Source organism: Mangifera indica, unplaced genomic scaffold, assembly GCF_011075055.1.
Source record: "Mangifera indica cultivar Alphonso unplaced genomic scaffold, CATAS_Mindica_2.1 Un_0144, whole genome shotgun sequence".
NCBI classification, from domain to species: domain Eukaryota; kingdom Viridiplantae; phylum Streptophyta; class Magnoliopsida; order Sapindales; family Anacardiaceae; genus Mangifera; species Mangifera indica.
This window is the reverse complement of record NW_025401236.1, coordinates 1-12,330: the sequence shown is the minus strand read 5'-3', so window position 1 is coordinate 12,330 and position 12,330 is coordinate 1. Positions and strand designations below refer to the sequence as shown.

General features: G+C 31.5%; 1 pseudogene; it reads right to left on the bottom strand.

Moving 5' to 3' along the window:
• Positions 1 to 10,139: 10,139 nt before the first annotated feature.
• LOC123208152 lies at positions 10,140 to 12,283 on the bottom strand (annotated as a pseudogene).
• Positions 12,284 to 12,330: the final 47 nt, after the last annotated feature.

Genomic DNA, 12,330 nt, shown 5'->3' with positions numbered 1-12,330 from the left:
TCTGTTTATTTGATAAAACAGTTCTTATGGTTTATACAATATTTAACAGTCCAAATGATCCCCAATTCATACAAGCTATATATCCCTGAAAAGAGTATTCAAAGAGATTTTCAAAAAGATATAATAGCACTCATAACTCATTAGATAAGATAGTCAAAACGTGAGATGAAATCAGTGCAAAAACTGTCTCCTCTGTTTATTTGATAAAACAGTCCTTGTGGTTCATACAATCTTTATCAGTCCAAATGATTTCTAATTTATATAAGTTATATATCATTGAAAAGTGGATTCAAAGAGCTTTCCAACAAGCTATAATAGCACCCATGATTCATAAGATAAGGCAGCCAAAACATGGGACAAACTCAGTGGCAAAACTGTAAATATTATTCAACTCTCTGCCATCAACAAAATCACACACATAGACACTCCAAATGGCAAAACAACATTTCTCAACTTCAAAATCATCATTTATAACATAGATCCAAGGAACCAAGAGCCTAAAATATGTGACATATCAAGGATGATACCTCTTACCTTGTTTCAAGTTAATCCTTGCAAGTTGGTTTCCTCCTCTTTATCTCGCTTCTTTTATCAGTAAAACCACCTTAAATCAACACCAAAACACACTAACATATTCATATAATATGCATCCAATATATATATAAACATAGGTAAAGGAAAAAGGAAGAGATCTTTTGGTTACTAAGGCTTCCAAAGTGCTTCCTTTTCTTTTTCTTTCTTATTTATCTTTCAAAACCCTTCCAAATCACTCACTTTTCTTCAAAAACTCAGCAAGGAAAGGAAGAAGACTGCCTTCTTCTGGAAGAGACAGGAAAATTATGGAAAAAATGGTAAAAGTTATCTTTTTTTGACTTTTCTCTCTATATTTATATAATCCTTATCTCATTTTCTTTTTCTTTTTTCTTTTCTTTCTTTTTTTTTTAGTTTCTTTATGTATATCTATATATTTGTGTATATATATATATATATATATATATATATATATATATATATATATATATAAACACACACAGATATGCATGTGAACATATATATTTAAAATTGAAATTATCTCGAAATAGGGTCAAAAGACATAAATGCCCCTAAAATGCACCTGAGGGTATTACACAACCACTTTTACTCCAGACTTTGATTGGCATTCTTTCTCAAAGTGCTTGTTAGATTTGTGAAAAACAAGGGCACTCCGCCCATGTTTGCCTATAATGAGATAATTTTGCATACACAACAGATTTAGCAACTATTGTTTTCACTGCTTTGTCCATGTATGATCCCACTAACTCAAATTGGGTTCAAAACTCTAGTGTTACATATCATATGACACCTAATGCTTTAGTCTTGTCCTTTCCTCTACCACACGATAGTATGTCTTCTATAATTATTGGTAATAGTCATTCATTGTTGATTTCACATTAGGGTTTAGTTTATCTATCTAAATCTTCTCCTTTTCTGGTTGTCTTGTCTGATGTCTTATGTGTTCCTGCATTATATAAGAATTTGTTGTCCATTTACAAGTTTAACTCTAATACAAATTCTATTTGTCTTTTAGACTCTTCTAGCTTTGTGATTAAGAACAAACAAACAAGAGAAATTTTTCTCTTTGTCATAACAGTAACGATTTTTATCAGCTAACTCCTCTTATCATTGCCACCTATTTGTCTGTTTATGTCTCATCTGATGTCTAACATTGTCATCTTAGTTATCCCTTTTCCATGGTACTCAAGATAGTCTTTGCCTTTATGGTTGGTCTAGTTTATCATTCATAAGATCCTTTATCTATTTGTCAAGTATATCCTCTTGGTAAGAGTCATAGTCTCCTCTTTACCAAACATACTTAATACTACTTGTTGCCCTTTTGAGCTTCTTCACTTTAATGTTTGGGGTCCTACTCATGTCCTGTCGTTGTTATCTTTTTGGTATTATATGTCTATTTTTCATGATTTTAATCGGTATACATGGTTATACCTTATGTTTAAAAAATCTGATATTATTGCTACATTTGCAAAATTTAAATTAATGATAGAAAACCTTCTTGCATGTCTTATTCAAATTATTTGTTCTAATAGAGGTGTTGAATTTGATAACAAATTACTTTGTTCTTTCCTTAAGTCACACAATATTACACATCAACTGTCATATTCCTATACTTATACCATAATGTTGCTGAGAGGAAATACCATGACATAGTGGAAAAAGGTTGTTATCTCTTATTATAGGCTAACCTATCCTCTGCCTTTTAGGTAGAGGTATTTTCTACTACTATGTTTTTTATTATTAGGTTGCCCACACTACTACTTAAGAATAAAAGTCCCTTTGAAGCTCTTCTTCAACACTCCCCAAACTAAGAAGTCTTGTAGACCTTTGGGTATGTTTCCTATCCCCTACTTATTTTGACTACTCCACATAAACTAGTTCCTCGTTCTATTATTTGTTTATTCTCGGAGTATGATGCTTTATATCATGGGTATTGGTGTCTCCATGTGCCAACTAGTATGTTGATCTTCTATCCTCAAAGCCTCCTACAAGGTTTTGCTTATTGTCATTTCCTTTTGCCACTCTTTAGATCTCTAATGTGATGGGCTCATATCTATCTCAACCTCTTATTGTGTCATATGTGTTTATGCAACCTAACAACAATTCTTCACTAATTTCAGAGACTATTGGTCCTCTTGGTTCACCTTCAGTTGCTCCCACTTCTTTGGACACCTCTATTTCTGATAGATTTGAGACACTATCTCTCAGACCCAAGTTTTGAAGCATTAATGAGATCATGACTTCTCTTCCTCATATGATTCCTCTAGCTCTCACTGTCAAAGTAACTAATCTCACATTTTATGAACCTATAACTTTCAAACAAGCCTAGTCTTTTCTATATTGGCATCAAACAATGTGTGAGGAATATAATGCCCTTATGAGAAATAACATTTCGGTTCTTGTTCTATCGTTTCTTCAATATAATTTGGTGGGTTATCATTAGGTCTACAAAGCCAAACATCATGCTAATGGGTTAGTTAAGCGATATAAGGCTCGTTTGTTTGTTAAAGGTTTTTACTAACATACTAGTTTGGATTTTGTAGAAACATTTAGTCTTGTTGTCAAGCCTACCACTATCCAGATGATTCTTACTCTCGCCACCATATATGATTGGCCACTATATCAACTTGATGTCAAGAATGTCTTTCTTCAAAGATATCTCAATGAAGAAGTATGTATGGAGCAACCTCTCAATTTCATAGACCTTGGTCGCTTATCTCATGTTTGTCGCTTTATTAAGACTATCTATGACTTTAAACAAACACCTAGAGCATGGTATCATCGATTGTACTCATTTCTACTTGATTCTAGATTTATTAATAGTCGGTTTGATCCTTCATTGTTCATTCGCCATACATCCACCTCAGTTATGCTTCTTCTTGTTTATGTGGATAATTTGGTTATTACTAGTTCTAATGCCCAGACTATTACAGACTGTGTCTCGATATTATGTTTTGCCTTTGCTTGTCAGGATTTGGTACCTTTGGTTTCTTCTTTGGTATTGAAGTTGTTTAACAACTTGCTACCTTACATCTGTCTCAACATCGTTACATAGTAAATGTGCTTCGATACTTCTAACTTAACTCATGCACTTTTTGTGCTACTCTATTTGTTAGTTCCAAGACATCACCATCAGTTGATGATATCTCTTTTCTAGATGCTACACTCTATCATAGCATGATTGGTAGATTTCAGTATCTTATCTCACCCAACCTGATATTGCTTTTGCTATGAATCAGATTGCTTAATGCTTATTTGCTTATACTCACAAAGACATGCATGCAATTAAATGCATTTTTTGCTATATTAAGGGGACCCTATTTCATAGCCTCACATTTTATCATGACTCTAGTCCTCATCTCATTGTTATTCAAATGTTGATTGGGCTATTGATGTTTCAACACGACACTTCATCACTAATGGTTGTGTTTTCCTAGGTCATAACCTTATTTGTTGGATTGCTAAGAAACAAGCTACTATATCTTGCTTTAGCATAGAATTCAAGTATCGATAACTCGCACACGTGATCACTAATATTTGATGGTTTTGTTATCTTCTACGAGAGCTCGACATTCCACAACACTTATCTGCACTTGTGTTTTGTGACAATTGGTCTGCTCTATAGATGGCTACTAATCTAGTGTTTCATGCTTACACATGACATATCAACATCAACTTGCGCTTTATCCACGAGTTAGTTTCCCATGAAGCCATTTGACTCTGACATGTCTCTACCATTTCTCAACTTGTTGATATCTTTACTAAGGGGTTGTCTTGTGAGCATTGTCTTTCCTTGTGCCTTCAATTGCAGCTTCGTGAGCTACTATTGCAATTGCGAGGGAGTGTTAAATAATATTTACTTTCCCATTTGGTTAGATTCTAATTGGATCCAATTTTGATTGATTTAATTTGATTTGATTTGATTCTGATTCAATATTATTATGATTTGATATATATTATTTTTTCGTTTCATAGGATTAGATTTCCTTTTACAATATTTCATCAATAATATTCATTAAGTTTACAATCCAAATTAAAATTCTTTCCTAGTGCACAATTAGGGTTTTGACTCGCACAATTAATCTGCAATTTGACGAATCGATGTTCCTTCTCAGTTCCATTTGACAAACTGGAAGAAGGAGATGGTTATGCCATCGTCTACCATTAAAGGAGATGTCATCGACGATGCGAAATCAAGTCGAATCTCTTACTCAATTTCAATCAATTTTAGCATGCTTTTCACATTGGAAAACCATTGGAAAGAGGCAGCCGAAGATAGAAGGACATGATTGCAGAAGCAGGATAACAAACTAGAAATATATGGAGTAGACCTGGCCACGAGCCGATTTGGCCCGTGAACCGAACCAAAACCGACCCGTCTTAACCCAGAACCGAAACCAGTATGAATCGAAACCGGTATGAATCGAAACCAAAACCAAAATTTGAAGGTTTGGTTCCGATTTTTCTATTTTCAAACCGTCGAACCGCCAGTTCATAAACTGGCTGTTAAACCGACGGTTCAAAACCTTGTGAACCGGCAATATTAAATTTTTAAATTTTTTTTTATTTTTAAAAATTTAATAAAACCAAACGGTCCCCTGCAAATGCAAGGGACCGTTTGGTTCCTTCCAAAGCAAAATACAGGGGACAACCCCTGTATTTTTAGTTTTTGTAGGGGATGTCCCCTGCATAATTGTACCATTTCATTTCCCCACCCTTTTTTTAATTTTTTCAAAATTTTTCCTATAAATATTCCCTTAATCTCTCTACTCTCTCTCTCAATCTTTCAAACTCTCTCATTTATTCTCATTTCTCATCCTCTCAATTCTCAATACTCTCTAAATATTTCAAAGTCTTTTTCTCAAATTTAATTAAATTCTTTTTTTATTTTTTATTAATTACAATTTTAATTTCTATTATACAATTCATAATTAATTATAGAATTTATCTCTATAATTAATTTTATTTATTATTTATTATTTTTTCATTATCTTTCATAATTAATTATATAATTAATTATATTTATTATCAAAAAATGACAAGTAGTGGAAATTCTTCAAGTAATAGGAGATTCGGTCAATATTCATATATATCAAATGTGAATGAAAATCAATTTGTAGAAGATTTTTCAACACAAAAAAGTGAAAACCAATATATAGAGGTGGAGCAATAGTTAAGATAGCGGAGGTGAATGATAAAGTAAGGGGGTACCACCAGCCATTGGATACGCAAAGATAAGAGAACTGCATACACTTTAATTCTTCTAAACCCCTAGAAGATACGTAAGAAACTTAATTGAAAAATTAAGTCCAAGCTTTTTTTTTAATTTTTAATTATTATAATTAATAATTTAAAAAATAAATCAGGGTCGTGTATTAGAATTGAAGGTTCAGTATCGGTTTCGAACCGGGGTCATGAACCGAAACCGTCGGTTTCGAACTGGGGTCCTAAATCGGAACCGTCGGTTCTGAACCGGTTACGAACCGTTTTATAACAGTTTCGATTTCGAATTCTTATTTTTTTGAACCGTGAACCGACAATTTCAAACCGAAACCGCTAGTTTATGAACCGTGGCCATGACTAATATGGAGGGTGAAAAAAATTCACAAAATCCAAGGGGTGGCTACAAGAAGAAGATTTTGGAAAGTACGAAACATTAGGGGTGCGGTGAAATATCATTTTTCAAAACTTCATGGGGAAATAGGATAAAATTATATATTTTTTAATATTATTAATAAAATAACAATTTTACTCTTAATCCTAATAGAGAATTTTAATAAAAGTTAAATGATGCATGAATATTTGAGTTTTGAAACTTTGTGGGTGGGAGTTTGGGAATAGACTAAACCTTAGGGGGGAATAAGTTTTTTTGGCCTATTCAAAAACTAGTGCTCCTTATTTGCTCGATAATAAAGACGTTATTCAATGAACACTTAATGGTCGATGAGGAGAGATTTTATGGCAATATAGATGAAAACATAGTATTTAATACACACTTATGGGTCGTTTGGTTTTGGGTAACCTTTAATTAACCCAATAATCTATCTTTTGATATTTATCTTGTTTGATTTGTTAAGTAATAAAAAATTATAATAATTTTTCTTATATAAAATGTAATATAAAGAGTAATTTCATTACCATCTCCACCTTAATTTTGATTCATTATTTGACAACATAAGAAAATTATGATATGTTATTAACATAGAAAATAAATTAGAAAATACACAAAACATATGTAAAATACTAATTTATCCAATAATATTTTAAAAGTATTTGAATAAAATAATGTTTTAGTATTCTTTTATTACTATCAACTAAATACAATATTATTTATACATATTAGATTCATCAAATATAGTAAAAATGTATACCAGTAATATTTCAAATAATATATTTTTATGATAATCTTTTCATTTTTTATAGCAAAAGATTACCTAAACTTAGACCTGGTAAAATGGGTGGGTCACCCACTTAAAAACGGGTACGAGTGTTAGATTTTTGGACTCTTACCTTTGGTAATGGATTTCCTTGGGTGGATCAAGTATACCTTAGTCACCTGTTATTTTTTTTTTTTTATCTTCTTTTTCTTCAACATTAGACTTATAACACATCTAACACAAATTTTATATATTTTCTTTCTCTTGACATGAAATGAACTCAAATCCATAATAAAATTAGAAAATTTATTGTGTTGAAAACAAATTTAAAGAATACAAGTAATAGACACTTTGTTATAAATATTCATCATTTGTTCAGTGTTAAAATTTTTCAAATCTATACAAAATATTTGTATAATTTGAGTTAAATTTTTGTTCTTCCACAGAATATTTATGTACATGAAAAGAAAAATATTGAAAATTATAAAATGAACACATTAAAATAATAAAAATAAAAGATAAATGGTGAAAAATTAATATTATCGGGTAACCCATAGGTCAACTTGTACTTGTAGAGTCAAATATAGGTTTTAAAAATCATTATTCATATAACTCGACTCATTTTTTACTCACACCTATTTCTACCCAACCCACATATAACGCAACTTGCATATTTGTAAGGTCTACCTAAACTACCACACCCTTAATGGAATATATGGCATTGAAAGGTGGAAATATTAGTTTGGCATTGGCATGTTAGATTAGTTATATATCGAGTACAATCAATATCAACGTCAAGTTGTTACTTTGTTTAAATTTTAAGTAAAAAATTATACACATAATGGCCTGATGGTAGTAATTGTTATTAGTATTTAGTATTGTATGATACGAAATAATATAAATAAAAAAATAATACATATTTTAGGGTGTACAAAAAATTAATATAATATAATTAATATATTATATGGTATAATGCATATTACTCTCTATCGATAATTTTATTGATACAAATTGACATATTCTTTTAAAGAAATGATAACGTAGTGTGTGTGTGTGTGTGTGTGTGTGTGTATATATATATATGAAAAAAAAGTATATTACTTTAAAGGTGTTTAGCATATGTTTTAAAATAATAATTAAAAATTTTTCTTTTTTATACAACACAATACGTAATATACTATACTAATACAAATTCAATTACTATATCAGTACTCAATCAACAATAAATACCTCTTGGTTAGAGAGATGTTATGCAAGTGCTTGATTCAGGATGATAGTTGTACAAATAAAAAATTATTTTTAAGAAATATTGAAATATGCAAATCAAATCGAGTTTGAGTTCGGTGGTATAAGTTTCTTTAAATTTAATTATTAATTTTAAATTTATTAATTATAATTTTTTAAATTTATGTTTTCAAATAAAATTAAACATTGGAATGAAGTTACTATATTATAAAATAAAAAGAGTAAACTTGTATATGAAAAGAATAATCTTATTTATAATAGTTTAAATGAGTTGTCAAAGTTTCAAAATTCTAATAAGTAATTTTTGTAATTAGGTATGTGAAGTAATTTTTTTTCCAATATGAGATTTTTGCAAATACTGTTTTTAATTCAATTCAATTTCTCATTGATATATATATATATATATATATATGCACACACAAAATAGAAACTAGAAAAACTCAAAATTAAGAAAATAAATTTTTTAGTTGAGCTCAAACCTAACCCTTATGACTTGAGCTCAAATTCAATAATATCTTAACCCACAGCTTAAACTCAAGTGCAAGCATGATTGTTCATGTCGGGTTGAGTGCAACAGCCAATCAAACTTGAGCCACAACTCTTCTTCAATTCCACTGTATCCACAAGGAAATGATACACATCACAGACCAATTTAGTTACCACCGGCAACTTAACCATCAATGCTAGAATTAGGATGAAACAATTGATTAGGGTGTCCTACAAATGTAACATTATGCATAGTGGGCAAAAGTTATTGTACATTCATGCAGAACTGACTTGAACGAGCCCAAAATGAGTTTAATTTATGCGAGTTCGAACTCAAGTCTAAATATTTTATATTATTCAGTTCAAACTTGAGCTTAGGGTGCGAGTCTAAAAAAGTTTGATTCAAATTAACTAAAACAATATTGTTTTCATCAATACACATCAAAATTATATTCTTTCGATCAATTTTAGCTCTACTGTAGGATTGATTCATGCAGAACTGATTTAAACTAGATTATCAGTATGACTTAAATGAGCGTAAAATGAATTTACTATAGGTGAGTTTGAACTTGAGTTTAAATGTTTTATATTGTTTAGTTTAAGCTCAAGCTTGAAGTGTAACTTTAAAAAAATTTGATTCAAATTTACTAAAACAATGTTATTTTGATCAATACATATTAAAATAACATTCTTTTGATTAATTTTGGCTCTACTATAATACTAAACTAAGTTCAATTTGAGTTTAATTCGATATCATAAACTGATCTCAAATTTGATTCGACTCAAATCCATTCTTAGGCAATAGACTGACCCCCGAGGCAGCATGATGCCTCAGGTTGAAGATTTCCGCGCATTCAAAAGCACTTGGGTGGTTACCTGAAACAAGCTTATTAGCCCCTGATACTTCATCTTTTCTTGTTAATTAAATAATCCTCCATGTTGAATAGAACGGCAACAGCGGATCAAATCAAACCATCATAATTTTTTCTATTGAAATATCGAACTCTCTCTTTTAACGAAAAAAAGGTAAAACTATAAAATTTGTATATTAAAATTATCAAACTTTCGTACCACTCTATGAACAGGATTAAAATTTTACCGTATTCCTTTAGAAGTGTTAAACTAATAATTTTATTTTCAAACAAAACAAAAAAAATATATATTCTAACTATGTTTGTTCATAATCTTCAATAAAAAATAATAAAAATTTAATTCTCTTAATAAAATCCAAAAGTTCAGCCACTTCAATAAAAAAAAAAACTACAAATTTGACCTATTCAATAAAAAAAAAAATCACCCATTCAATGAAAAAACAAAAAGATAGTTTTATACCTCCAAGTGTTGTAATCCCTCATATTAACAAATTTGGATCTCCAATTTTCTTCCATTACAAAATATCCAAAGAAAATTTATCATTGCTAAGTCTAGAAGCAGAATAATAATCAGTAATAAGACTATAATGAATGCAACATAACAGGATAATCAACTGAGAACTGAATTGCCTGAAACATTTAAAAAGCAGCTATGGACAGAATTGATTCTCACTACAGTATATAAGGATGCAGTTTAAAAAAGCCAGTTAACAGTAATGTTGCCAAGCCACAAGAAAAGTGGGAGCTGAGCAAAAGCAATAAAGATCAGGAGATAATGATGCCTGCTTGAATCATGACTTCTCATCTCAGCGAAGAGGACTCTCTTCATCGTCTTCACCAAGAAGATTCCCATGCACATGCATGTCCAGAGAATCAGCAAATAGTAAGAGTAACTCAACAGGATCCTCCCAAGAACAGCCAGACACACTCCTGCAAAAGCATAACCAGCATATGCCACAATGTCCAGCAAAGGTGCCTCCCCACTACCCAACGAAAGCAGAGTTACTTTCAGGAGCATGACTTGCATAAACCATCCAAGCAATCCCTTGACAAACATCCAGTTTAGAGCTTCTGGGCTAAACCTGGCAGAATATGAATACAGTTATAGAAAACAGTGCAAATTCAAAAATTAAGTGAGCTAATAAATTTTCTTAAGTGGGGATGATTTTGGTATCACAGCATTACACTGAAAGTTGACTAGACTATAACTAAACAAAACAGAAAGCATTAGTATGACATAATTATAGTAGACACCAATGGCAGAGGGGTCTATATCAGCTGTGCTACCCTAATTTATAATTCATTCAGTTGCCTTCATGTCATATAGGAAATTGATTTACCGAAAACATAACTTCAGATAGTACGCAATTTAAAACTAGAAAGCCTTTTTAACTTTCAGTCTTTAACATAATTCTTCTTTTACTTCTCAAGACAAACAACAGCACCTGGCTATGCCGCGTCACAGTTTCTGTTCAATTAGCATTTTTGAAAAGCAGATAAGCGCTCAAAAGACTACGTATAAAAAGGGACTCAACAATAAGAGAGCAGCGATTTAATATTGAAAAGTATGATCACACTCACTTTCCTTGAAGACCCAATGTTAAGCCAGCAAGAATAACATAGGTGCCAAATGCCATAAATGGAATGTACAAATCTGGTGCATTTATATCATAGATTGGTGGCTTATAAGAAAGTCTACCTCCCACAGGCTCAGTTATCCGCGTCCAATGGCCTAATGGAGAGAACAGGTGAGCATAAATCATTACTGCAATGCATAAGGGAATAGAAGCCATTGTCAAACAGAAGAAAAGACTTAGTGCTTACCCTGTGGAGAAATGGTAGGAGAACAACCTTTAACTTGTTCCTTACATACTGGTCATTCAGTTGAAAGTAATACTGAGGGTCAGAGAAGTACCTACTTATCTGTACATCCAAAACAAAATGTCAGTCATAAACAAAACGCCTAAAATCTTACTTTAAAACTGCAAAAGAAAGACTATTGCATTGCAGAATCAATGATACAAAGGCAGATTCTGGTTATGCAAAATTTAGACAGCATCCCTAGGCATACCAGCACATTAGCTTGAGATCATATGTAATTGTGTGTTCCTTATGACACATATTATTAGTATTTACCGCAAGTCTCTAATGAATTTACATAAGGTGCCTGAAAGAAACCAAATTTAGAACTTATGGACAGCATTAATAAAACCTGTCAATGCCTCATATCGTATGGCCCTGTGCAGTTCAGGGCACACAAAGCTTACCCTATTTAAACAGCATAAAGAAAATATCGAGTCACCAAATAATTTTTTTCTATAAAGCAAAGGTCTAATTATGAAATTCAGTCAGCTACAGTGTGAATACCATTCAATAACATTCCAACAGACTGTATGAAGCTATTGTCTGAGCATGTTTCTGAACAATATGAAACTTGAATTGCCAACTCCATATAATTCAGTTTTTGAGTAACATCATTCAGCTTATTAAATATCATTTTCCACAGCCTAGACCAGAATGGTATTTCCAATAAACAAAAGCCTTGGTTAGCTGCTTACATTGCTTTGTACATACTCAGAGCTGGATCCTAATATTTTTTCTCCATATGCACCCAATCCACTCGGATAAGACCTGAACCAGCTCCATAAAATGCATTCCCAAATGGACTGGGCTGGGTGTTTGTTGGTGGCCTTGGCACCCCAGGCTGCGGTCCCATATTGTTATACATTTCTGTAATCAGAAAAAAAAAAAAAAAAAAAAAAAGTCAGAAAAAATTAATTGATAGGAATTGAAAAATT